Genomic DNA, 26,554 nt, shown 5'->3' with positions numbered 1-26,554 from the left:
CTCTCCAGGCTTCTTTCTCTCAGAGAAACCCTTCTCTCCAGGTTTCATGAAGCTCTCCCAGGGGCATTTTCCTTCTTCATCCCCGAAGGTCTCTGGCTGTGTGGGCTCTCATGGGTCTCATGGCTCTTTTGTGGCTCTATCACTGTCTTCAAAATGCTTTCGCTCTTGAGGAATACCAGTAAAGTAATCAAGACCCATCTGGAATGGGTGGAGCCACATCTTCCTCTAATCAAAGGTTAATACCCACAACTGGGTGAGTCACATCTCCATGGAGATAAGATAATCAAATTTCCAATCTACAGCACTGAACAAGGATTAGAGGAAACAGCTGCCTTCATGAGATGGATCAGGATTAAAACATGGCTTTTCTAGGGCACATAATCCTTTCAAACTGGCACAGCTATATTTCTAGTTGCTGGCTAGCCCATAGACTGGATGTCCTGGGGGCACCTCTGATCCAAGCAGCATAGTCCACACAGAGACCATCATATTTCCCTGACTATTGAATCTAGGAGGGAAAGTTGGGCATGACAGCCACAATAGTTGCCTGATGTACCTCCAGCTCTTATATTCTTTTAGATAGATAGCTTATTACTTAATTATATATGATTTTACATTGTTCATTAATTTTTACATGTATTCATATACTTATTCTGAGCTAGTATATAAACTACTGGAAAGCTGGGGTCACTTTTTAGAGTTCTGCGTTCGAACTCCACAGCACCATGAACAGGAATGGGCTTGCACCATAAGAACTCAATAAATACGGTTAATTGAGTGCATCAGAGATCTAGTTAAAACAAACAAAAACAGAAACAAAAACCCATGGGTTGTTATTGGCAATGTACATTCAACCAGATCTCCTTATATATTCTATATCCTCTTATTCTGTACTATAATTTTACTACTTACTATACTTACTGTACCTCTTCCAGCCAGAGACCAGAAGATGTTGAAAAGAAGAGACAGTTACTCCCAGGTAACCTGGCAGTGGTGTATAAATAAGTACAGTAAGTAGTAAAATCTTGTATAATTAAGAGCTTCACTGCTGGGACTCTTTCTTCAGACCACATATATGCCAGGTTTACTACATAAAGAAAGAAGATCCAATGTGATTTAAAGTATGAGTCATTGTTTAACTCTCGGTCAAGCCAAAGTACATGAATATCTTGAAGCCTTCTGGTTATTTGCCGTTCCGCTCCGTTTAGCCTTTCCATTTGTATCAGCAGTCTAATGGTTCCTAACGACCTAACAGTGAAGCTCTTTTCTTCTCTTTGTGTTCAAGAAGCCACTAAATGTAGAGAGGGGATGTTGACTTGCTCCATCTTAGAAATATTAGACACATAAAATTCTAAATTTGTAAGAAACCCATGGATTACACTAGCTCTTAAGACTGAGGCAGAATAGTATAGCATGGATCTACTACTTACTAGCTGGTAGTGTGGGTAAGTAATTCAAATTCTTTAAACCACTAAATTCCCTTCTATAAAATGATAACTGAATAAAATAGCACATAGAAATTACTTATATGGTGCCTGGGTCAGAGGAAGTATTTGTCTTAGTCTTTCAGGGCTGCTATAACAAAGTACCAGAGACTAGTTGTCTTAAACAACAGGAATTTATTATCTCATAGTATTGAAGGTTTGAAGACCAAAATCAAGGTGTTGGCAGAATCATACTTTCCCTGAAGTTTGTAGCATTCTGGCAGTGGCTTGTCAACAATCCATAACTCAGTCTCTATCTCTGTCGTATGGTCATCTGTCTCCTACTGTGTCCAGATTTCCTTTACTTAAAATAATTCCAGGATTAAGACTCACCCTGACAGTTTGGCCTCAAAGGAACCAATAATATCTTCAAAGATCCTATTTACAAAGGTGAAGATCTAGAAGTTAGGACTTGAATATGTCTTTGTGGGGCACATGATTCAATCCATAACAGTATTCATTCAGTGTTAGTTGATTTTTATTACATAATCTACTTCCCTTAATTCAAAAATAAGGAACTAAAGGCTAGAGATGTAAAGTGAATCAATTAAGATTGTATTTTTATGCAAACCAACATAGGCGGGTTTTGAACAGTGACTAACTGAACACAATAATTGAGTGAAGCTTTTTCTTTACCAAAAAAAGCAAAAAAACTCATTGTGTGGACCCCACATCACATGTAAGTGAATGCATGGATGTTTCAATTAAATAAAAAAGTGAGCTACAAAGATACAAATGACAAGATGAGGAATGAACCATAGTTTATCTTCAGAGCACTTAAAATTGATCTGGAGAGACAAGATATAATCCTGATTAAGTATATAATGCATTTGCTAATAACCAAATGCCAGATGTATGGAGATCAAAGGGTTTTCTAGGAGTGAAAAAATGGGCCAGTCAGAAAACCTTCTTGAAGAGACTAGGCCTTAAAATGGGTTTCTGACTGGGCAGCCTGGGGAAGAGGGAAGGGAAAAGCATGAGCAAAGTCCCAGAAACAGAAAAGTGCTTAAATACTAAAGAGGGAGTCCATCCAAACATCCAACAACTGAATGGACAAACAAAATATAGTGTGTGTGTGTGTATATATATATATATATACACACACACACACACACACACACACACACATATATATATACACAATGGACTATTACTCGGCTGTAAAAAGGAATGAAGTTCTGATACATGCAACAACATGGATAAAACTGGAGACATTATATAAGCCAGACAGGAAAGGACACATATTATGTGATCTCATTGATATGAAATAATTAGAATAAGCAAACTCATAGAGAATGAATTCAGGTTACCAGGGGTCAGGTTAGGGTAGGGAAGGGCTAATTGATGCTTCGTTGGAACTAACTTTGTTTGCAGAGTTGGAAAAGCTTTGGTAATGGACGGCGGTGATAATAGCAAAACATTTTGAATATAATTAATACCACTGAATTATATATTTAAATGTGGGTAAAAGGGGGAAATTTTAGGTTGTATATATGTTATTAGAAATTTTTTAAAAGCCACCATAGGACTAAACAATACAAACAGTAAACACTAATGCAAACTACAGACCATAGTTAATATTGTTTCATCAATTGTAATAAAGGTTCCACATTAATGCAAGGTGTTAATAATTGGGAAAAATGTGTGTGAGGGGGGGTATATGAGAACTCTGTGTTTTCTGCATGATTTTTCTGTAAACCTACAACTTTCCAAATAAAAATATAAAACATTAAAAAGCTATAGAGGCCCACCAGGCATTGAGTTTCCTTCTTTGTGTAAAGGATGCAAGATTAAGAAATCTGCATTTACTTTATAGGGGTATACTGACATCTCTGTCCAATGGAACCCCAAAACTTTATTGAAGTGGCAGGTCCCTCGATCTTCTTAAAGTTTATCTACCATCCTCTGAAGCACATGTATATTACCAAGACTTCCAGAACAGTAGCCCTCTCTTGGTTTTTCTGCCTGATCATTATGACATCATCAATGTAATGGACCAAAGTGATAGTCTGCAGAACGTACAGTCAGTCAAAATCTGTTCAGTTTATACTGTGAAAAAAAGAGTGGGGGAATTAATATAGTCTTTAGGCAAGATTATAAATGTATTTAGGAGAGTTCATACAAATGCAAGCTATGTTGAGTATGCAATAATCTACAGTCATCTCCAGGATCTATCCAGTTTCTATAGTGGCTAGTCTGGCTAATTAAACAGGGATATGCTAGGGACCACCACTCCAGTATTCTTTATATATTTAAGGATAGCATTAACATCCTCCATTCTACCAACCTAGAATGAAATCCTACTTATCATTTACTATCAAAGCAGGGGGGGTTGGACTCTCCCACAGTGAAAGTTCTTACTCCACAAGCAAGAACCCAACATAGAGCTTACTCCAACTGCTAAATATTTCAACCCAAATTATATATTCAGGGACCAGAAAAATGACCACCAGTTGAGTCTGTACCCAGTGAGCACACTGTAAGCCAGACTTTGTCTAGGGCTCTATTTATAATCTGGTACCTGTGTGTCACCACTCAAAGTGGAGCCATGATAATGCTTTAAATCCTTTATTATCAGTCTCCACTCAGACTTTGCGTCCAATAGTCCTTGATTTGTCTGGGTATTTCCTTTATACCAACTGTGTCAACCAAATAAGTGGCTGCATGCCTTTAGGAAGGAATTGCAGGGATCATTAGTGTTTATACTTGTTTTGGCCTTGTGAGGTCCTTCTGCCTACTGGATTGGCCACCACTTTAATCAACAGGTCTGAGTCTGAAAGTTAGCGAAGACTTTGGAACTGGGCAAAAGGTCATGATATTTTATTGGGGTAATAACCTTCAGCCTTCTGCTCAACCAATTTTGCTTTTTAAAAAAAAATATAAATAGGCGTGTGTGCATGTTTGTGTGTGTACAAAGAGCAATAACTTCATTGCGAAGCCATATTCTATTAGCAAATTCCACAGCTCTTTGCAAATTAAGTCATCTTGCTTACCACTCCAACCATTATGATAATTGCAACTCTTGGCTAATGGCAGTTATTGATATCTACTGACCTTGGCTTTAGGACCCTACCACCCCACAATCATCAATGAGTAAGTTCTCAGACATTCTCTCCTACCATCAGCCTGGTCTGCAAAGGAGAGCCACCACTGAAATTCTTAGTAATGCTGATACACCTCCTTTGAGTGCCTTCCTGGAAGACACATGGTTAATGCTGTGTGTCCTCTGGCCCTTCCCACGGAACATAAGGCTCTGGTGGATCTTCTGGCCTAACATAATATCTCCACTCCTCATGCCCACCTCCCTGAGACTTTTATTCCCTTCCTCTAGCATCTTCCATGGCAGTTCTCGCATTTTACTTTGCTCAGCATGGGCCATCATTTTCTCCTGCTTCTAGAAGCCACTCTAGCAGTGAGTTTGCACTGTGCAAGGGTCATTGCCAGAGTATTACATCCTTTGTCCTGAGAGAGCACCTCCAAGCCAGTGAACTCTTCCTTATCCCATCCTTATGCTCTGGTCCCTGGAGGACCTTCAAACTCTAGTCCCATGAGTACTCCCCTGGCTTTTGTTAGTACATGCTGATTAACACCTTTTCTTCCTTGTCAGACCCAGGGCATTCCCACCGGAGCCATGCTATGACTTCACCCTAGGTGTAGGCCTAGCAGCAAAGAGAAAAGCTGGGACCAGATCTTGATGGCAGGGAATTGGAATTAAGGAGGTGGCTATGACCTTGAAAGGGAGTGACTTGTAATGTCTTCCCATAGGAAAGAGGTATGTATTCACTCTTAATAGGGAGGGGGGCAGCATCTGAAAGCCCTGAGAGTTCTTAGGAGTCTGAGAAGCCAACATCTTGGAGGAATTCAAAGCAAAGTCCCCATTCCCTGTGTCAGGATCTCAGTTTTCTCAATCAGGACCCTGACCTTGCCATAAGAAATCTATCTCAGCTGAGTAATCAATTGTCTCTGAAGCTTACAATTCTATTTAATCCTAAATTCAGTCTTTTCCTGCTTTCCCAATGCTATAAGAAGGACCTCTTTGTAAACTACCAAAAGGACTTCAGACCTTCACACCTGAGTTTCAAAATTGCCTTCAGTTTTTCATTATCCCTGTAAAAGGCATCAATGCAACTCAATTACAATCAGCCAATCAATCCCATTTTCCTTGTATGAATTGTTTTCCCTGTACTTTTCAATACCTAAATCATTGCATTGGAACATTCTCTCAATTCACCACCAGTGGAAGTTTTTGCAACCAGACCAATACTTTACGCCAGGGACTATCTGTGTTCCATATACCACTTGGAATGGGGTTCTCATTGCCAGACAGGTACTGAGTGATCTGTCCCAAAACTTCATCTTACCACCTGTTGCCTTTGAGCATTTCTGAAAGCACTGTTCAGAAGCAGATGCTGAGACAGAATTAAGGGGGAAAAAAGTATATTGAAAAATAACACCTGTGAAAAGAAAAGGGAAAATGCAATATTGGGCGGAGGGAGATGGTAGACCATAATGCATTTTGGACAAAGCCTCTGCAGTGATCTTTGGAGCAAAGATTGCCCATTAGTGGAGTCCCACTCAAAGGCTGAGGTGGACCTGAAATAGTGAACAACAGAAGGCTGTCAGCGAACCACACTCTTTGAAATTGAGTAACCTGTCCTTTCTTGAGAGGGGATCTATGCAATGCATCTCTGTGTCCTCCATAGATGATACCTAAAATAATAAGACCCTAGATGTGGGCCTGAATATACATAGAATCATTTAACACTAAATTGCCCTTAGCAGGCATTTGGACAGATTATGCATGACTCAATGAGACTCTCAAACCTTACTCATATCCAAAAGCTTCTAAGTTCCCCTGAGTTGTTTTCTAGTATATCCCCATATATCTTCTTGACATCTCCATCCCAAAGGAGAGGTCATAACCTTAGAGAACAAGACAAGTAAATACAGTGCCCTCACCTTTGAAACCGTGTTCTATTTTCTAACTAGCTTGCTCTAAAAAGGAAGTCAAAAGGCCAATGGTTAGGTCAGCAAAGAAATCAAGTCATGAGTCATAGCTGCAGGATCTCCATCAGATGCCAAGCGTAGACCTCTCCCACATAGCATCTTGAAGTTTAAAATGCAATAGTCACAGTAGAAAGTGTTGAAGATAAAATAACCTAAGCTCTAAATTTATGATGCTTGCAGGGTTTCTGAAAACATGCAGAAAATTCTACAACACTGAGACCAAAGTGAAGAAGACACTCACACTGTCATTCCCTGCTTGAACGCCATTGCTCAACAGCTCCTCAGGAACTATAAACAGTATTATTTTCAAGAGCTTCCCATTGACATATAAGGGAAGTTTTGTGCAGCTATTTTCAAAACTAGTAAATCTCTAACCCACAGACTTCAAGTCTTTCTTCTCCCAATGAGAATTATTATGGATTTAAGAATGTGTCCTGCCTGGGTAGAGATTTTGCTAGTAACTGCTAGGAGTCAAACAAAATGTGTTAACATTGATTTACGCCTCTAGACTTAGGTTGCTTGGGAAACCAGTGATTACTGAAATAGTAATGCCGAAGTGCTAAGCAAATTAAAGGTATCAATTTTATAAGTGATAGGAATGATCTACTAAAAAGAGCTAAGAGACAACTAACATTTATAAAGCAACCACCACATCCCAGCACTGAACTAGGAATTTTACATTGTCTCATTTAAGCTTCACAAGCCCTTTATGTGAGTGTAGAATGTAATCTCCTTTAGTTTTTGTCTGTTTGGTCAATTCTGTATCCCCAGTACCTAGACTAATATCTGGCATATAGAAAGCCATTACATAAATATTTGTTGAAAAATGAATAATTATAATTATTTCCATTTCTCAGATGGTAAAACTGAGATTCAAATAGAGTAATAAAATTAATAAAAGTCACACAGCTAGCTGATATTACACCAAATTTGTCTGACATCAAAGCCTACCACTCTCGAATTTACATTCTACTAAAAGCAGAACATACAAAAAAAATTCTTGCCTTCATTTATTATTTAACCTCCCCCCACTTCCAAACAGAATTGGAGGACCTAGTCCATGACTAGCTTCACTATTTATTTCATCTTCCAGGAAACTAAGGAAACATTTACTCCATATTATGACCAATAAGAAAGTATTAGTCCATGAAACAGTTGTGATGGAAATCTTCAGAAAACATTTTAGATGTCATAACAATTAAGACTCTGTATATAACTGGACATGTACCCCAGGCCCTTCCTAAATATAAATGAAATTCCAGGGTGAGAATATCTTAAAGGGAGGATAATTTTCGAGAACTAGAAGTTCTCAAAATGAAAATTCTAGCAATACATATTTCCCTAGTAAATCTTAAAAGAGAAAGATAATTAAAAACAAAAACAGTGAACACCTGCCCCCACCATGAGTCTGTCAATGAGAAGCAAGTAAGAATAATTTGCAGTAGTTTGCCTCTGAGAAAGGATTAGAAATAGTCCTGCACTGCTCAGTGCCACAAGCATCAAAATCTAACAAATGTAAAAATGTAGTTCCAAAAGCAGGAACAAGAAAGAGAAAGGGGTAGAATAAATATTTGAAGAGATAATATCTTAGAATTTTCCCAAAATCAGTGAAAGACAACAAATCACAGATATAAAAATCTCAGAGAAACTAAAGCAGGATAAATACAAGATAAACAATGGCAATGAAAAGTCTACATATATAATAGTCAACTTAATGATACCAAAGACAAGGAAAATCTTAGACAGAGAGAAAAGAAAAGTTATACACAGAAAAAGAAAGATTAGAATTTTAACAAACTTTTCATCAGAGATTATGCAAACTGTAAGACAATGGAACATGTTTAAACAAGGGAAAAAAACAAAAAGGAAAAATCATCATTCTAGAATCCTATACCCAGAGAAAACACCAAGAGAATTCAGTACCAGCAAACCTTCACTACAAAGAAATGCTAAAGGAGGTTTTTCAGGCAGAAAAAAGATAATACAAGATGTGAATTTGGATGTACAAAATGAAGGCATAGCACTTAATATGGTAAAAAAAAATTAGGGTAAATAAAATGTTTCCTATTTTTAATTTCTTTAAAAATAATAATTGTCTAGAGCCAAAAAGGTCAAAATGTATAGTGAAGTTTATAACATACACAGAATTAAAATGTATGACAACAATAGAACAAAGAATAGGAGGAAAGAAATGGAAGTATGCTGTTGTAACTTCCTTACACTGTAATATTATTTGAAGGTAGACTGAAATAATGTGAAAAATATATTTTTAAATCCTCAAACAACTAAAAAAAATCAGACAAAAAAGTAAACTAAGTATAGATATATGTATGCTATATATCTATGTTAGATATATCTCCATAGTAGAGATAAAATGGAATCCTAAAAAATACTCAATTTGAATAAGAAAAAACAGCAGGGAAAGAGAGGGGGAAAAGGAAACAAAGAACAGACACAACAAATAGAAAATAACCAGCAAAATAGTGTTTTTAAATTCAACTATATTAATAATTGCTAAATGTAAATTGATAAACACCACAATTAGAAGAAGAAAAAGAGATGATCAGGTTAGATTAAAAATATCAAGAACCAACTTCATGCAATCTATTAGAAGTTCACTTTAAATATAAAAATGTATATAAGTTATAACTAAAAGGATGGAAAAAAGATCTATTATATGCACAATAAGCATCAGAATGCTGGTGTGGCTCTTTTAATATCAGACAAAGGAGACTTCAGAGCAAGGACTATTTACTAGGGATGAATAAGGACATCACACAATGATGAAGGAGTTAATTCATCAAAAATATTCTCCCTCCCATCTGTGGTGCTATTGTTGTCATACATTTTACTTCTGTGTATGTTACAAACCTCACAATACATTTCTATATTTATCCAGCTTTCCTATATGAACTACACACTGGGTAACCAAATAGTAAATGTGATAGTTAAGTTCATGTGTCAGGTTGGCCCAGGTGACAGTGCCTAGATAATAGATCAAGAAAGCAGTGGCCTGATTGTTACTCTGAGGATATTTTGTGGACTTAAATCATCCGTAAGTTGATTGCATCTATGGTTGATTTTACCTACAATCAGCTGAGGGGTGTCTTCAACAATAAGAGGCACCACATCTAATAAGTTGAAGGCTTTAAAAGGAGAAGTAATTATGTCAGCAGTCAAAAGAGAGAATTTCCATCTCTACTTCAGCCAGCCAGCTTCTCTTGGGAAATTCATCAAAAACCTTCTTCGGAGTTCCCAGCTTGAAGCCTGCCCTACGGAATATGGACTTGCACGTTGCCACGGTCACATGAGATGATTTTTTATAAAAATCTTTTTATAATAGCTACACATTATCTCCTGGAGGGTCTGTTTCCCTAGAGAATCATGACCAGTATAGTAGATGAGGGGAAGCATCTCTTTATAAAAGTAAATAGGACCACAAGGGCAGGCGATGGTGGTGTAGTCACAGAGTTCTCACCTGCCATGCCGGAGACCCAGGGTTCAATTCCTGATGTTTGCTCATGGAAAAAAAAAAAAAAGTAAATGGGAATATCCACAAGAGCCACCAGAATTGACAGGGCCAACAGAGCAAATGGACAGAGCCCCAGGGAAGCCACTGAAGAGAAAGCTAGCAGATCTTGCCATGTGCCTTTCCAGCTAAGAGAGAAAACCTGAACATCATCTGCCTTCTTGAATCAAGGTATCTGTCCCTGGATGCCTTAAATTGGACATTTTTATAATGCCGCTCTAATTTGGAAATTTTCATGGCCTTAGAACCATAAACTAGCAACTTAATAAATTCCTCTTTTTAAAAGGCAAAAAAAAAGTAAATGGGAGGATGTCATCAACATGGTGACATAAGACAGCTACTGAAAACCTCTCTCTAGAGTTTCAGGAAAAACAAACAAGACCATTCTCATTTGATAAGAACACTGGAGGGATCTAAAGACTGAGGAAGGAGCCCACAAATTCTGAGCTGAAAAAAGGAAAAAATATCAGGAAGGAAACTTCCATCCTGGACTTGCTAGTCACCTCACCCTGCCCCTCGCTTGGTCCCAGTTGGAAATCAACGGTTTGGGGACCCAGGAAACAGGAGGACATCTTAAGGGCCAGGTCAGTGAGGGATGAAACGACTGAGAAAATATGGACAGAGATTGGAATTCCAGCCATGGGTCCAAGTGTCTGTATCCCATCCTTGAGGGGAAAACAGTGGGTGGCACAATCTTTGCATGGGGGTGGGTGGGTAGCTGCAGACGAGGGCAGCTGTGAGAATCCTCTGCCACAAGTGCAGTAGGAGACAGAGCCCCACAATGAGCCAGATTTTTCCCAGTGAAGTGAGGACAGATGAACCCTGAAGTTTCAGCCCTGCCTGGTCAACACCATAGGGTTCCTGGAGGTAAACAGGTTCTGAGGATGATTAAGTCACCAAAAAGCACCATCTGCTGGGCAGGTTGGAAAGTGCAGGGAAAACTGTAGGGCATTTCAGAGCCTCTCCAGAACTTATGCCAGGCACATCAGAGCTGGTCTGCACGCTCTGTTTTGTCTTGTAAGTACCAGACCCTGTTTTGGCTGAGAAATACGGAGAAACCAATTGTTAAAGCAGTGCCCTAATACAAACCCAGGCAACAACTAAATCCTAGATAACAGAGGAAACCAACCTTATCAATAGATCCATCAAGATAATCAGATGACCAGATATCAGCAAAAACTAACAAGGCACACTTAAACTCCACAACAAACAGCCCAGTCAAAGCAACAAATTACAAAGTCAGAAGAGACACAGAATCTGGAATAACTGATCAAAGATGTGCAAACAAATCTCCTGAATCAATTCAGAGAAGTGAAGGAAAATGCGTATAAAGAGACCAAGGATATTAAGAACACACTAGAAGAGCATAAAGAAGAATTTGAAAGAATACATAAGAAAATAATAGATGTTATAGAAATAAAAGAAAAAGAAACTGTAGGTGAAATATACTGGAGATGCACAAAAGCAGATATGAAGAGACAGAAGACTCGGGGAGCTAGAAGACAGATCAACTGAATCTGAGCAGACGAAAGAACAAATGGAGAAAAAAATTGAGCAGGGTCTCAGAAAAATGATTGACAGCATGAAATGCACAAACATGCACATCATGGGTGTCCCAGAAGGAGAAGAGAAAGGAAATAAAAATGTATTCAAAGAAACAATGGCCGAAAATTTCCCAATCATTATAAAAGTCATAAATATGCAAATCCAAGAATCCCAACATACTTCAAACAGAATAAATCCAAATGGATTCATTCCAGGACACATAGTAATCAAACTGTCAAATGTCAAAGAGAAGGAGAAACTTCTGAAAGCAGCAAGAAAAAAGCGATTCACCACATGCAAGGGAAGCCAAATAAGACTAAGTGCTGATTTCTCATCAGACACCATGGAGGTGAGAAGGCAGTGGTACAATATATTTAAGATACTGAAAGAGAATAATTGCTAGCCGAGAATTCTCTACCAGCAAAGGTATCCATAAAAAATGAGGAAGAGTTTAAAATATTCACAGATAAACTGAGAAGCTTAGAGAGATCATTAATAAAAGACCAGCTCTACAGGAACTACTAAAGGGAGTTCTGCAGGCTGAAAAGAAAAGACAGAAGACAGAGAGGTCTGGAGGAGGGTACAGAATTGAAGAATAGTGGCAAGGGAAATTTAAAGGATAAAAAGAGAGAGATAAAAATATATATATATATATGATTAATGAAAACAAAGGGTAAGATGGTTGAATCAAGAACCGCTTTGATAGTAATTACTTAGAATTATACTCCCTAATCAAAAGACACAGATTTGCAGAATGGATTTTAAAATATGATTCATCTATATGCTGTTTACAAGAAACTCATTTTAGATGCAAATACACAAATAGCTTGAAAGTGAAAGCTTAAAAAAAGATATTCCATACATAATATTTTATTTAGTAATTTAAAAAGCTGGGGTAGCTATACTAATATCAGACAAAATAGACTTTAAATGCAAAAATGTTACAAGAGATAATGAAGGACATTATATATTAATAAAAGGGGTAATTCACCAAGAAGAAATAACAATCATATTTATGCACTTAATCAATGTGCCCCCAAGCACATTAGGCAAACACTGGAAAAACCAAGGGAGCAATAGACAACTCTACCACAATAGTAGGGAAATTCAACACACCATTCTCTCCAATAGATAGAACATCTAAACAGAGGATCGATAAATAAACAGAGAACCTAAATAATTTGATAAATGAACTAGAAATAGACCTATTCATTCTATAGTAGACCTATATAGAACAATGCACCCCAAAACAGGATAATATTTACATTCTTCTCAAGTACGTATATAATATTCTCCAGGATAGACTCTATGCTGGGGCACAAAACAGGTCTTAATAAATTTTAAAAGACAAATTATACAAAGCACTTTTTTTTATTATAATGGAATGAAGCTGGAAATAAATAACAAATGGAGAACCAGAAAATACATACAAAATTAAACAACATACTCTTAAACAATCAGTGTATCAAAGATGAAAGTGCAAGATAAATCAGTAAATACCTTGAGATGAGTGAAAACAAGAACTCAACATATCAAAACTTATGGGATTCAGCAAAGGCAGTGCTGAGAGGCAAAGTTATAGCCCTAAACACCTACTTTAAAAAGGAAGAAAAAGCTGAAACCAATGACTTAACAACTGGAGACAGAAAAGCAATCTAATCCCAAAGCAAGCAGAAGAAAAGAAATAAAAGATTAGAACAGAAATTAATGAAATGTAGAATTTTTTTAAAAAAATAGAGAAAATCAATGTGACCAAAAGTTGGTTCTTTGAGAAGATCAATAAAATTGACAAACTCTTAGCTAGACTGACAAGGACAAAAAGAGAGAAGCTTCAAATAAATAAAATCAGAAACCAAGTGGGTGAGCATTACCACAATCACAGAAGAAACAAAAAATATCATAAGTGGTTACAAAGAATAACCATATGCCGATAAACTGGACACCTTAGATGAAATAGACAACTTCTTAGAAACACACAAATAACATACACTGACTCTAGAAAAAAAATAGAAGACTTCAACAAACCAATCACAAGTAAAGATATTGAATCAGTCATCAAAACCTACCAATAAAGAAAAGTCCAGGACTGAATGGTTTCATAGGTAAATTTTACCTACCAAGTATTCAAAGAAGAATTAGTAACATTCCTACCAAAACTCTTCCAAAAAATTGAAGAAGAGTGATCACAACCTAATGCATTCTGTGAAGCCAACATCAACCAACATCAACATATTTTGGCTAATACCAAAGCTAGATAAAGAAAATTTCAGATAAGTCTCTCTAATAAATATGGATACAGAAATCCTCAACAAAATATTTGCAAATAAAGTGCAACAGCATTTTATTTATACACCATGACCAAATGGGTTTCATTCCAAGTATGCAAGGGTTCAACACAAGAAAATCAATTAATGTAATACACCACATTAACAAAAGGAAAAAACTACATCATCATCTTGATTGATGCAGAAAAGGCATTTGACAAAATTCAGCATCCTTTCATGATAAAAACACTCTAAAAAGTAGGAATCAAAGGAAACTTCCTCAGTATGATAAAGGGTATATATGAAAAAACCACAGCTAACATCATACTCAATGGTGAGAGACTGAAAGCTTTCCCTCTAAGATCAGGAACAAGACAAGGATGCCCATTGTCAACACTGCTATTCAACATTGTGCTAGAAGTTCTAGCTAGAGCAATTGGGCAAGAAAAAGAAACAACAGGCATCCAAATTGGAAAGGAAGAAGTATAACTGTCAGTATTTGCAGATGACATGATTCCATATTTAGAAAATTCAGGAACAACAGCAAGCTACTTGAGCTAACAAGCAAGTTCAGCAAAGTGGCAGGATACAAGATCAACACTCAAAAATCAGTAGTGTTTCTGTACACTAGTAATGAACTATCCAAGGAGGTATCAAGAAAAAAATTCCATTTACAATAGCACCTAAAAAAATCGAATATCTAGGAAAATCAAATACCAAGGATGTGAAGGACTTGTATACAGGAAACTACAAAAGATCATTAAAAGAATTCAGAGAAGACTGAATAAATGGAAAAACATGCCATATTCATGGACTGGAAGCCTAAATGTTATTACGATGTCAATTCTACCCAAATTGACCTACAGATTCAATGCAATACCAATCAAAATTCCAATAGGCTCCTTTGCAGAAATGGAAAAGCTAATTATCAGTTCTGTTTGGAAGGGTAAGAGGCCTTGAATAGTCAAAAACAACTTTGAAAAGAAGAATAAACACACTTCCTGACTTTAAATCATATTATAAAGCTACAGTGATCAAAACAGCTTGCTGCTTGCATAAAGATAGATGTACTGATCAATGGAATCAAGCAGAGAGTTCAGAAATAGACCCTCGGATCTATGGTCAATTGTTTTTTATCTTTTTTTTATTGTGAAATATAACATATATACAAAAAAAGCAATAAATTTCAAGGTATATTGTAACAAGTACTTATAGAACAGATTTCAGAGTCTGGTATGTGTTACAGTTCTACAATTTTAAGTTTTCCCTTCTAGCTGCTCCAAGACACTGGAGACTAAAAGAAATATCAATATAATGATTCAGCAGTCATACTCATTTGTTAAATTCTATCTTCTCTGTTATAACTCCATCTTCTCCTTTGATTTCTCTCCCAATCTTTAGGGATCGTCATGGTCACATTCATGTAACAACTTGGCCAAGTGGTGGTACCTGTTTATCTGGTTGGGCAAGTGCTGGCCTGTCTGTGGCGATGAGGACATTTCATAGAATTAAATCATGATCATGTCAGCTGCATCCACAGCTGATTCCATTTGTAATCAGCCAAGGGGAGTGTCTTCTGCAATGAGTGATGCTTAATCTGATCACTGGAAGTCTTTTAAGGAGGATTCAGAAGAGACGGGCTCTTCCTGCTTCGGCTGGCAAGCCTCTTCTGTGGAGTTTGTCCAGACCCTCCATTGGAATCGTCAGCTTCACAGACTGCCCTGCAGATTTTAGACTCTGTGTTCCCATGGTTACATGAGACACTTCTATAAATTTTACATTTGCGAGTGTTTCCTGTTGATTCTGTTTCTCTAGAGAACCCTAACAAATATAGAGGTATTTGGACTATGCCTGTTCTAACTTTTTCATGTTGGAAAGGGCTGTTGATAATATGGGATAAGGGGACAGAACAAGTTGATGTTCTGGAGAAGTTAGCCCTCTGGGTTTCAGGACTTATTTGGCCTAGGAACCCTCTGGAGGTTGTAAGTTTCTGGAAAGTAATCATAAATGCATGGAACTTTTGTAGAATCTCAGATAGAGCCCTAGGTGTTCTCTAGGGTTGGCAGGAATGATTTCGGTTGGGGGTTGGAAATGATAACTAGCAATATCTCGCTAAAGTTTATGTAAGAGTAGCTTCCAGAATAGCCTCTCAACTCTATTTGAACTCTCTCAGCCACTGATACCTTATTTTGTTACAATTCCTTTCCCTCATTTGGTCTGGCAGGCATTGTCGATCCCACCATGACAGGGCCAGGCTCATCTCTGGGATTCATATTCCACATTGCCAGGGAGACTTTCACCCCTGGGGTCAATTGATTTTTGATAAGGTTGCCAAATCTACTCAACTGTGTTGCAACAGTTTCCTCAGTAAATGGTTTCGGGAGAATTGGATATCTATAACCAAAAGAATGGAAGAGGACCCCTATCTTATACCCTATTAAAAAAAATTAACTCTTAATGGATCAAAGCCTAAATATAAGAACCAGTATCATAAAACTCCTAGAAGAAAATTTGGGAAACATCTTCAAGACTTTTTGGCAGGCAAAAAATTTCCTACTGTAAAGTTTCTTAGATTTTACACCCAAAGGACAAGCAACAAAAGAAAAAATAAATAAATGGGAACTCCTCAAAATCGAATACTTCAGTGCTTTAAAGGATTCAGTCAAAAGAGTGAAAAGGCAACCTACTCGATGGGAGAAAAATATTTGGAAACCACATATCTGATAAGGGTTTGATATCCAGAATATATAAAGAGATCCTACAAATCAACAATAAAAAAGATAAACAACCGAATTTTAAAATGGGCAAAAGAAATGAATAGACATTTTTCCAACTAGGAAATACAAATGGCTAAAAAGCACATGAAAGTATGCTCAGCTTCACTAGCCATTACAGAACTGCAAATCAAAACCACAATGAGATATTATCTCACACCTACTAAAATGGCCACTATTAAACAAACAGGAACAACAAATGTTGGAGAGGATGTGGAGAAACTGGAACACATATTCACTGCTAGTGGGAATGTAAAATGATACAGTCCCTGTGGAAGATGGTTTAGCTATTTCCAGGAAGCTAAGTAGAGTTGTTTTATGACCCGGCAATCCCACTACTAGGGATATACACAGACGATCTGAAAGCAGGGATGTGGACAGACATTTGCACACTGATGTTCATGGCATTATTCCCAATTGCCAAAAGATGGAAACTACCCAAGTTTCCATTACCAGATGGGTGAATAAACAAACTGTGGTATATACCTCAATGGACTATTACTCAGTAGTAAGAAGGAATGAAATCCTGAAGCACACAACACGATGAACCTTGAGGACATTATATTAAGTGAAATAAGTAAGACACAAAAGGACAAATATTGTATGATCTCACTGATATGAAATAATTATAACATATAAACTCACAGACATAAAATATAGAATACAGGTTACCAGAATATAGAATGAGGCTAAAGAATGTGGAGTGGTTCTTAATATGTGCAGAAATTTTAAGTAGGTTGAAGTTAAATGTTTGAAAAGGAATAGAGATGATTGTAGCATGTTGTGAGAATAATTAACAGTGCTGAATGGCATATGAATGTGGTGGAAAGGGAAAGTTTAGAGTCAGGTATGTCACCAGAAGGAAAGCTGGAGGGTAAAAACATGGGAATGTATAACACAGTGAATCTTGTGGTCAACAATGTTCGTGATTATCTGTACAAATATAAAAAGTTCTTTCATGAACCAGAGCAAATGTATGACACTATTTACAAGGAGTCAATAATAGAGGGGTAATGGGGAAAATGTACCTATTGCAAACTATGGACTACAATTAACAGCACTATTTTAATATTCTTTCATTAACAATAATAAATGTTATCACATCAATATTATGGGTCAATAATGGGGGGAGGTGTATAAGGGCTGTGGGAGGATTTATATAATGAAAATGTTCTAAAATCGATCATGGGGATGTATGTACAATGGACAGTTTATAAGTGAATGAATATATTACAATAAAATTGCATTAAAATGAAGAAGCAAAGAATAAATGGTCGCTATCTTATACTCCCAATAAATTAATGGATCTAGATATTGAATGGCAACAGCTGCTCATATCACAAGAAGATAAACAATCAGACGTGAAAGATCACACAACCATGTACAGTCCTACCAAAGGGATCGATCATAAATCTGACAAATACTTTTCATCAGCTGCCACTTTGCAGGAAACGCAAAGGACAGAGGGACACGATAAACTGCACCTTCAGTATGCAATCAACAAATTTCAGATTGTGGGTAATGCCACAAGTCAAATGCCCCAGTTCTTCCATAGATCAATGAAAAGGAAAATAGAGGAATGAAGAGGATGCCATAAATTTAAAAAGACTTAAAGGAAATAAAATCGGCAAGAATGAAATATAGTGTCTAGGGGTGCAGGAGGAGATTACTGTAAGTGTGGTGAGTGGTTACTTTTGGGAGAGGGAGAAATGGAGATTATAACGAGGCTCATGGGAGAGTTTGTGGCGTGACTGACAAAGTAACCTGGGTAATAGTTACAAGAGCTCTTGCTCATAATAACTCAGTAAGCCATATATTTGCTTTGGGTAGCTTTCTGTGTCTGCATTTTTGTTTACAATAAAAAGGTTAAGTAAAAAAGCAGTTGGGGTACTTGCTTCGGCAGTACATATACTAAAATTAGAACGATATAGAGAAGATTAGCATGGCCCCTGTGCAAGGATGACACACAAATTTGTGAAGTGTTCCATATTTAAAAAAAAAAAAAAAAGCAAGTGGGTTCAAACCTCAGAAACGAAAAGAACATATATAAAAGTTAGAAAATGCAAGAGTGAGAAAAGATTGGTGCTAATGGGCTGAAATCCCTCAGGATAATGCAGAATGAATTCAAAGCAAAAATATAAACAAGACAGGGGAGTCTTGCTCCTCAGGGCAAAAAGATTAATGTTAATAGGTTCCTATCATAGCAGAAACAAGAGGCCCAAACTCTTAGCTGAAGAAGAGGTCTTTATTCCTTCTTAGCCAGCACTGTTCTCATCATTTTGGTTCAAAGCCAAGATTGGAAAAAATTCTCAAAGATGCCAGGTACTGCCTAAGTATTCAGATTTCCAGATTCAGATCAATTACAGGGGACTAGCGTGTACTAGAGTGACGTGATCAAAGAAATGCTATCAGCCAGCTCTGAGGAATCACAGAAGAAGCACTGCCCCATTTAGAGTGACTTTGCCCAGAGTCCAGATTATTAAGTTGAATTGGTTACTAAGAAGGTCTTTTAACCACTACTTAAAATACACATGCCACCAAAATTCTTAGTAATATGCATTTATATATGCATATTAACTACACATAAAGGTTACTTGTCAGAATGTCAAAGCATCATAGGTACTTTCCCTAAAACATGATAGCCAAAATTTTTATATTTTTAATTGTTCTATTTCCACAGTATTTGATTCAATACATGACACATGGTGGCATGAATATATAAAGTATAAGCCTTCAAATATTGGACATTCAGTGCTTTGGGCTTCATTTTCTCTATTTTACTTGAAATATCTTGATGATTTTCATCTGGTTTGCTAACACCAGCATTCCTAGATGTAATTTCAAGAAAATAACTACTATTTGTTTTCTTATAGAGTACTGGACTTGAAATCAGAAAACCTGTTTTTAGTTTGAATTCTGCCATTAACTAGTTCTGTGACCTTAGTCAAAGCACCCTGTAGGAAAGAATTTAGCTTTCCCATCTGTGTAACAGAGATGTCAGATTATATCTGAGGGTCAAAGAGAGTATTTTCATTTTAATAGAGGGGTCTGGGTTTTGAAGTCTTCTCAGATTTCAAGAATAAGTCTCTAATGGTGCCATTTCAGACACCCTTCCCGGGTTTGTAATCGCTGTGTGGGGCAGGAGAACGCACACAGCCAGCCAGCTCCTCTGCTTCCTAGGCCAGAGTTCCACGCGCAAGAGGCTGCACCCAGGCTCCTCACAGAGATTTTTAATGCTCACCATAGACCCACCAATAGAACACTTTAAAGAATCATGGAAATTGAAGCTCACCTTTTAAAGTGACTTATTTTAAAGTCTACGTGCTCGTTTTCCCTCATCAAATTGGCAAAACTAAAAAGAATGACAATACCCAGCATTGCCACAGCAGTGGGTGAAGGTGCAGTGTCATACACTATTCATAGAAGAGCAAACTGGTAAAATCATTTTGGATGTCAATTTGGCAGTATCTATCAAAAGCTTACATGCCATGCCCTTTTGCTCAGCAATTCCAGTTATAGGAATTTATGCCATTTAAAAAGCTACAAATGTGCACAAAATATTCATGTGAGGGTGGTTTTATGGCCTTCTTTGTAATAGTGAAAAACTAGAAGGAACTTAATCAATTGAGGCTCGGTTGAATAAAATTCAGCATAAACATTCAGTCATTAAATTATTAAATTCTATTCAACCATTTAAAAAGAATGAGGTGGATCCATATGTACTGATGTGATGTTCATAAGAAATTATTACTAAATGAAAAATGCAAAATATACAGTATGGCCCCAGTTAAGTATTTATGTAGTATGTACACATATTCACGCATATATATACGTGTAACATACAAGATTACATTGGCACAGAAAAAAATCTAAAAGCCTATACACTGAGGCAGCCATGACAGTGTGACTCTTAGATTTCCTACTGCAGGGAGCATAATTGACCAAGGGACCCCAGCTGTCATGCTCTGAAATCCACGCCTGTGTTAGCCCCAAAGCCATATTCCCCAGAGACCATTCTCAGACAATGACTAAAAACAACAGGCATACGAAGGCAGGCCCATTTCTAAGAGATGCATGACTCCTGACAAGAGACACTGTCTCAACAGCTCTCCATGGGCCTAAGCTAAACTCACTTTAGAACTTCTCTGCAATCTAAGACCTTGCTTCCTTCTTTCACTCTCTCCTTCACAGGGGTCAGAACTGCATTGCATTCTGATGACTCTGCTTGTCTCCTCTGACTCCCTCCCCATAGTCCCTCACAGGCATTTCCCCTAATAAATCTCCTGCACTTTTTAGACCAGATTCACCTCTGCTTCTTGGAAGACCCAAACTAACAACAAAACTGGCAATGAATGCCTATCGGAAGTGAAAGTGTATGTCAATTTGTAGCTCCAAACAAGATTACTTTTGCAAATTATTTTTTAAAGATTCAAAAATTAGGGCGGGCCACGGTGGCTCAGCGGCAAGAACGCTTGCCTGCCATGCCAGAGGACCTGGGTTCAATTCCCAGTGCCTGCCCATGTAAAAAATTTTAAAAATTAAAAAAAAAAAAAAAAAGATTCAAAAATTAGGGTAACAGAAGCAAAACTCACATGTTTAAGATGAGTCCTTTTTCTGCACGAGCACACAGGAGCATGGGCACAGATTCATATTCACTGACTCTGTCTCTCCATCAACAGGGCAAGTATTACCTATGTTTGAACAGCACTGTATTGTTCTTGTGCTCGTTAGATCTCTGCCACAACCTTGGCAGCTAGGGAGATTTTGCACTGTGGTCTTCTTTTTACAGCAAGGAGAACTTCAGCTCTCCAGGCCCCAGGTCTCTTGCCTCCAACCTGGACTCCTTTCTGTTCGCTATGTCGCTTTCCCCTACTAGAGGGAGCATGGCTAGGAAGTTACTTTCCCGATGAGTTCTCCCTGATGGTTCAGGAAGAGTAGAAAGGATTGTTCTTCCTCCCTCTGTCTCATCATATTGTCAGAAATGTGTGCACACATGAATCATGCCCATAAAAGGGTGATTTACAGATGTATTTATTATAACAGAGTTATTTCAGAAAATGTTTGGTGTCTGGGGGATTATTTTAAGGAAGATAATTAGAATTCATGCACCACCTCCAGAAGGAGTTCTGAATTAGCAATCCTGTTTAATTTCTGAATTTATAATGTCATATTTTATGAGTTCAAATAAAGATGGAAACGAGACCCAGTGTTGGCTGCCACTTCTAAATAGCATCATTGAACTATCAGAGGAGAGTTTAAAGGAATAATATCAGAAACTTTTGGAGCGATTACCATAATATTCCATTACAGACCCAATTTCAAATATTGAATTGCAGGTTGCAGAGAGTAGCCTGGTTCCTTAGTAAGTCTATAGACGGTATGCATTTTGGAATTTGAAAAAAAAAGCATAACAGACTATTTCCTTCTGACCATAGAAAAAAAGCAAGTTGCCATTTCTGGACTGTATTCAATAACCACACACCATAAGAACAATACATAACATGTACTTATTCCTTTTCAAGTTAAAACGACTATAATGAGATTTCAAAAATGTAAAGCAAAGCCTATTTTTACTTTGATTCCCAACTTAGAGATTCTTACAGAATTGGGAGTTGTGAAGACCTTACAATTTGGCTCTTTACAAGGTTATACTATAATAAAACATAAAAATAACCAAATGTCCACCAATCAGATAATAGCAGGAGAAAGTTATCTTCATTCTCACAAAAAATCATATGAAGTCATTAAAATTATCTCTGAAGAATGCAATGAAATTGGAAAATATATGGACTCATATACAAACATTTTGACAGTGGTAACCCCGAGCAGAAAGCCCAAAGGTGTAAGGTGGGAAAAAGATTTATTTGACATTATTATATCATCTAAAGTATTGTATTATAAGCTTTTTTTTTACATTTAAAATGCAGTATAATTGCAATTTCATTTTAAAGATGGACTTATGCCTTTATTTTCTTTCATATATTTCTGCATTTTCCAAAGGTAAAATATACATAATTTTAAAAGAATGTCACAATAATATCTAAAGAACTCATTTTGATAAAGTAAAATAACACTGAGGGTGGCCTGTGGGATCTACCCATACTGCAGAATATGAGGCTCAGCCCTCCAGAAGCTTATATCTGCTGGGAAGACAAAATCACAAATCGCAAACTTTAGACATCAAGAAAAGGTTTAGATAACATCATGCAAGTAATACTTTGCACCAAGAATCTGTGTTATTCTCAAATCCCAAATTACACAAGAGATTATTCATTCTTGTCAGTTAATACCCGGGAATTGCACAACTGGAAAAATCAAGTTATCAGTTATGAAAAATTAGAAGATGTGAACATGATACAGAGATGAGATAACTTTACCTTTTAAAAGGATGAAGACAAATACCAGGATAGTAACAACAAAAGTTTCATATTACCGAAGCATCTATCAATTAATTTACAAATTTTTTAATGACCGAGTTACACTGGATTGTCTGGATCTTCCTTTCTAGAGACCACAAATAGGCAACCCAAGACAGTGACATCAGAAAGATGTTCAGGAACAAGGCTGAGTGGAGAAAGCAAGTTATACACCCTATGCATAGTATGATCCCACTGAATGTGTGAATGGATAGATGGTAGGTCAGTGGGTGGGTGGATGGGTGGATGGATGGATGGATGGATGGATGGATGGATGGATGGATGGAAGACCAACAGACAAAAAGAAAGAAAGGAGGGAGGAGATGGCTAGGGATGAATGGAGAGTGGAAGGAAACATGATATTCACCAACTGCTAACAGTCGGTTTATTAAAGGGCTGGAACTATGATTACCTTTTAGTCCCTTCTTTTTGCTCCTTGGTATTTTCTGATTTTTCCACAACAAACAAGATTACTTAATTTTTTTAGTTTGTAAGTTAAATCGTTTCTTGATGAAGGACTTGGCCTTCCAAAGAAATGAAATGATTTGTTAAAGTTCACCCACTAGTCAGAGTAGAACTCAGATGTAGATCCAAGTCTGTGAATCCTAAAAGAGATTCATTCTATAGTCTTGGGCAAAGGGCTTCAAAAGTTTCTATTCTAGCAAGACAAGAAGACATCCTTTCTATATCTTAATGAATCGTCATACATTAACTCCCAAATTAATGGGGTCTCTAAGTCAAGGATAAATTCATATTCTAGGTACAAAGACCCTTTCTCTCTCCTTAAAGAGAAGATGTTGTATCTGGTTTTGGCTCATGGGCTTTCTGGAACTAGGAACTGAGAACCTTGTTTAAAAAATTGCAGTGAAGGAAATGGAACTGGCTGCTCTAAAATTGCATTTCTCCAAAACAAATACATGTACTGTTTCCACAGAGCACAGCTCGCTGGTTTGCAGTACAATCTGGTACTATCATCAAGAAGAATGATTACTACATCTGTAGTTGCTGGAAACAGCATCCATTGTCTTGATTATCCATTGTCAAGAATTCCTTGAAATCAGATCAGTGAGACACTGTTACCCCAGAGCAGTCCCTACAGGGTTGATCACTGTGTCATGTGAACTTGTGCAAGGGAGAGTTAACCTGTACAATTTGAAGAAAGGAAAGTAGTCTTCCAAATGATTTCAGCTATTCCTGCTAAAAACCCTCACACCCAATTCTTCCTCCCACTGAACCCCAACAAGCCAACCAAACAATATCAAAGTGCAATATCTGTGTACCATGTATTCCAGCTGATATATACATATATGGTTAGATTAAAAAGCCACACGCCCAGTGAAAGTCACTCTGGCAGCACGGGCTATGAATCCCAAGGGTGAGACTGACCCTGGCACCATGGGATCAACAATGCCATCCTGACCAAAAGGGGGAAAAAAGTGTAACAAATAAGGTATCAGCAGTTGAAAGAGTTCAAATGGAGTCGAGCGGCTACTCTGGAGGTCACTCTTATGCAAGCTTCAGTTGGACATTGCTATCTACCATAACTTGCCAAACCCCAACCAAAACCATTCAAGCCAATACTAAAGAACACCCAGGGCATTATATAAGATTCTGCAAAGATTCCATGCACTAGGGTAACATTCCAGAAACCTACAACCTCCACATGGGACCCTGGATAAGTACTGAAACGCAGAAAGGCCAGACTCTCCAGAACATCAACTAGTTCCATCCGCCAATCCCATATGACTGACAGCCCTTTCCAACATGAAAAATGGAAGAATGGGCATAGCCCATATACCCCTAAAGAGTAGGAGAAAGATCAAAGGTGATGATAGACTTATACAGAGAAAGTAGGGTTTAACAAATGAGTATGAGTGCTGAATCATTATACTGATATTTCTTTTAGACTCCAGTGTTTTCTAGAGCAGCTAGAAGTAAAAACCTAAAGTGGTGGAATTGTAACTCATACCCAACTCTGAAATCTGTTCTACAACTAATTGTTGCGATGTGCTTTGAAATGTATTGCCATTTCTCACAAAAAAAGAAAAATTTATTTCTTCTAGCCTCCAGTGTTTGGAGCGGCTAGAAGGAAAAATCTTAAATAGTGGAAGCGTAGCCCACGAAAACTCTGAAACCTGCTTTGTATCTACTTATTGAAGCGTACTTGGAAAATATTACTTTTTCTTTATTTTCTTTGTATATATGTTATATTTAACAATAAAAAACATCTTAAAAAAAAAAACAATATGCCCAAAAAACATAAAATTATCTTTGGTCCTCAAAAAAACAATAGTGGAAAAAAGTAGATGGTCAGAGAAGGGCAAAAGGTGTTAGGTCATCAGAAGATGTTATTCAAAAAGATTCTGCTTCCTGAGTAGCTGAAGTTTCCTTATTCAGAATCTCAGCTGAAACAAGGAGAAGAAGCATTTCAGAACTTGGAGTATGAGTGAAAATGTTTCCAAAACTTCTGGGGGAGCCAGGTAAAGACCAAGACCAAGCAAGGTCCAATTTTCAGAACTAGACATTTCTCCTAAATTCTATACTTACATTCTGTACCTGCTTGCTGCACAACTGTCTCCATGTACAGAGCTTGTCTTCTTACCACGTCACTACTGATGTCCACCCTGTCCCATCCATTACATCCTAATGGCCATATTTGAGCAGGCTTTACTGTACTCTAAAAGCCTGACCTGGTTTTATCTTTGAAGGGTGGAGGAAGCACACTTGGTTCCCAGGGTGGAAGCCACAGGAACCTACCAGAGACAGCGTAGGCAGAAACCCTGGCTGGACAAAGCCTCACCTAGTGAATTAAAGTCATGGTCCAAGGAAGCCAGAGCCAGCGAACTAGCCATCTTCTGCATGTGGGTGGTTCCAGATAGTTCCATCCACCACCATTAACTTGACTCAGTATCTCAAACTTTCAGATCGCAGTAGCCCTATTACCCTCCAAAGACAAAACTACAACTAACTTGGGTCCTTCGAAGATACCAGTCATGATGATAGTAATAAGAATAGTAGCAAACACTTATTTGGTATTTACTAGGTGTCAGGCATTCTTCTAAGCACGTTCATATATTAACATCTCTGGGCCTCAAATATCCAGATGTAAAAATGGGGCTGATAATAATAGTACCTGCACTTTGGGTTATTATAAGGATTAAATGTGCTATGGTATTTTTCTGATGTCCCCTAGCTAGTATACAATGGGGAGCCAAGATTCAAGGTCAGGAAGTCTAATTCTGCAATCTGTGTTTTTAACCACAATGCCATACCAATGAACAAGTCCCTGTGAATCAGACCAGTCATGCTGACTGTGTACTCAGTTCAGTTCTTCCCTGAAGCTTTTCTCTCTTCCTACCATTAGTGAGTGGAATTTCAAAGAACCATCTGTGTATAAGAAGAGCCTGGGGACACTTCCCTGAATGGGTCTATAGACTCTTGGCCCCACCTTGTAATGATGTTTCCTTCTCATGGGAGCAGGTGGGACCCCTGTCTTTATACATGGTGCTGCCAAGGAGACTCTTAATCTTCAAAA

At 37.5% G+C, this 26,554-nt stretch overlaps 1 non-coding gene and 1 pseudogene across 2 annotated transcripts in view; one reads left to right on the top strand and one right to left on the bottom strand.

Moving 5' to 3' along the window:
- The window catches only part of LOC143656064 (uncharacterized), a 216,866-nt pseudogene that overhangs the window by 54,555 nt on the left and 135,757 nt on the right, over positions 1 to 26,554 (bottom strand). The window lies entirely within an intron of this gene.
- On the top strand, positions 18,491 to 18,597 carry LOC143656708 (U6 spliceosomal RNA). Its single transcript, XR_013162610.1, has one exon. It is a non-coding gene; the product is annotated as a U6 spliceosomal RNA (small nuclear RNA).

This window comes from Tamandua tetradactyla, chromosome 14, assembly GCF_023851605.1.
Source record: "Tamandua tetradactyla isolate mTamTet1 chromosome 14, mTamTet1.pri, whole genome shotgun sequence".
NCBI classification, from domain to species: Eukaryota; Metazoa; Chordata; class Mammalia; order Pilosa; family Myrmecophagidae; genus Tamandua; species Tamandua tetradactyla.
This window is presented reverse-complemented; position numbering and strand designations above follow the sequence as displayed.